The following is a 2,922-nucleotide window of genomic DNA, read 5'->3' on the forward strand; positions in this document are numbered from 1 at the left end:
GGCGCTCCACCTCGCTGAGCCGATTTAATTTTCAATACCTCTTAATAAAAAAAAAAATACACGTTTGGCTACTACTACTACAAACTGTTTTTAAAACTGGGATTCAGAAATAAATACTGACATGTATTCACTGGAAATACAAAGGTAAAAGTTTCGAAGGATTTTAATGCCTTTACAAAGGCATTACAAATTAGCACCTCTGCATTAAAACTGCCCATAAAGGTGTTTTATATACTTAACTTGGCGTATAGCTTTAAATCACACATAATGAAACAAGAAACAAGTAACGTTCGGATTCACGTCTTTAAATAAAATTTTGTCTAACAACTAGCCATACAAAGCGGGCTGGTTAACTAGCTGTACAGCAGGCGAGCAGCTTTGCCTATCGTGCCTATGTTGCCTTACGGACCAAGACCGAGCGAATAGGCTGTAACCCTCCCCCACGTGTGGCACAGTGTAACTACAGAAATGCTCTGGTTGAATCAGCCACTTGGTATAATTGTACGCAGCACGGATACGACTGCAATAATTTGAGCTATCACTTTGCACCCCTTGTGGTCCGTGGGGGTATATAAGCTGTATGCGCTGTGCTCGACGTTGTGTTGCGAGTGTGTGTGTGTGTGTGTGTGTGTTGCGAGTGTGTGTATGTGTCTGTGTGTCCGGGGTCGTCATATACCTGGGCTGCTTGGTTTGCGGCGACCCCCTGGCTGCGGTAAGGCGTGCTGACTGCGTAGTAGCTGTTTACTTCTCGTTATGGAAAGGCAACACGGTCCTCCCACGCGCCCCCTCCTCCTCTCCCATCACCGTTCCCCAACCCGCAACCCCTCCCCTCTCCTCCTTTACGCCATTCAAAAGCTGCCGCTCCCAGCCCTCCTCTGCCCCGGCTGGACAGAATACGTCCAGTGGAGCGCATTGCGCCTGATAAAAGACGCAGACACAGACACATACACGCAGACACAGACACGCGAGCGCGCCGACATGTGCGCGACAGACACGACGGGCGGGCGAGGGTCGCAGTCAGTGCAGCAGCCGCGCTCCGAACTGACACGCAATTTCCAAAGCGAAAACTTTTAACGATAACACTTTGGTCGAGATATTGACTGGAGCGCTCGCTCCGCTACACGGGGGTGTGCTGCACAAAGGCGGGCGCGGCACGCGAGGCGCCGCCGACAACGGTCCGAGCCGGCCGCCCCCGCGCCGCCCCCGAGGAGCCCGTCTTCGGGTGGCAAGATAAACAGCTGAACAACGCGGGCCGAGTGAAAATAAACAACCCCCGCCGGTGTTTATCTGAGGTTAATCCGGCCCCACCGGATGGAGATAACCGTCGCGAATAAATATTCATGTTCGTTCGCACTGACGGAAGACCTTCTCCACCCTGCGGCCGCACGAGACACCCCCCATCCACCTCCACCCACAACATCCTCTCTCTCTCTCTCTCTCACTCTCTCTCTCTCTCTCTCTCTCTCTCCACTTCCCTCCTCGGAAGCAGCCCGCGAGGCCGCGCCACGCGCAGCACAGCAGGGAAGGCAGAAAGCAGAAACCGGCCAATTAAGAGCAAAAGCCGGACCGGTCGTTCCCGTTTGTGAAGGTGCAGCGGCGGCGGCGATCGCGCGGGCCTCTGGCTCGCCTGTGGCGCCGGTCCTGGGCGCCCTTGGGCGGCCGCACAAAGAGGGGTGGGGTTGTGGCTTTTAATGAGGAGAGGCGGGGGTGGCGGGGGCGCAAAGCTGAAGGTGCGCCGAGGACAGAACGACTAGTGCACAATAAGGTTTAACTAGGGTATGTTCATTTCTTAGATACCGGTGTCAGCTCGGATCACACGTTTAAAATTGCTCTCCAACATTTCATAGAGTTCTCATACGTCCAATTCTCAGTCTTGTTGGAGGAGAGAGTGCATGAAAGTGTTTTTTTTCTTGCATCGGGAGCTTTCCGATATTTTGTCAAGTTCATGCAGAAATGTATTGCATGCGCCTCTGAAAATTCATGTGTGATCTATAGTCTAACTGGTATAAGTACTGCAATACCATGTGTGTGATAGTACTATATAGTACCACACTTGTATCACACTTTAAAGTGCAAACTAAAATAAGAAGGCTCCCTACTTTAAACAGAGCTCATCGTCATTTGGTATTTTCTGTACATCAGACATGGTGCAATCTTCCCAACATTGATTGATACAATCATGAAATATCCTTACATGGGCAATGTGTGTAATTGTTTTCATCATGTAAATACTATTAGAAAGAGAAGAGATTGCTACTGTCCCAACGCGACCCGTGTCCCAATGAACCCCACCTTCCGAACGTGATGAGACCTATCGCTGTAGCTGCACAAGGCTGCCAGGCACTGCCGCCGCCATGGGAGCTCGCTCCGGCTATGGGCGCCGCGGCGCCTCACTACACCACATCACCGCAGCAGCAGCAGACTTCCCGCAGAGAAATGTAGTTTCAGCGGCAGAGCTCAACAATCCAGACAAATCACGCGGGGCCAGGGCCGGGGCCGGGCCGCGCGGGGTCGGCGCCCGGGGGGCAGGCCGTGCCGGCGCGCAGCGCTGCCCACATGTTGCCTACCCTCCGGGCGCTCGCCGCCCGCCAGCCCGCCGCTCGGCAGCCGGCAGGCTCTCTCTCTCTCTCTCTCTCTCTCTCTCTCTCTCTCTCTCTCTCTCTCTCTCTCTCTCTCTCGCCTCCGCCCGTTCCGCGCCGTGACGCACAACCTCAGTCAGCGAGGAGCAGGAATATGACACTGGCTGTCGTTTGCCCCCCTCGAGCCCCTCTGGCCCCGGCGGCCTCCGCGTGGCCTCCTCCGGCTCGGCCCTGTCTATTCATCTCCCGTCATCACCTGGCTCATGCACCCATAAGTCACCGCCCCGACGCTCTCTCCCCTCCCGCTCGGCGAGCGCAGCGCTCTATCCACTACATCTCTCTG

General features: G+C 54.5%; 1 protein-coding gene across 4 annotated transcripts in view; it reads right to left on the reverse strand.

Moving 5' to 3' along the window:
* The window catches only part of LOC113213577 (CUGBP Elav-like family member 2), a 275,917-nt gene that overhangs the window by 779 nt on the left and 272,216 nt on the right, over positions 1-2,922 (reverse strand). The gene's annotated exons all lie outside the window — the stretch shown is intronic.

Source organism: Frankliniella occidentalis, unplaced genomic scaffold (genome assembly GCF_000697945.3).
Source record: "Frankliniella occidentalis isolate FOCC.00 unplaced genomic scaffold, Focc_3.1 Scaffold8, whole genome shotgun sequence".
Lineage (NCBI taxonomy): Eukaryota > Metazoa > Arthropoda > Insecta > Thysanoptera > Thripidae > Frankliniella > Frankliniella occidentalis.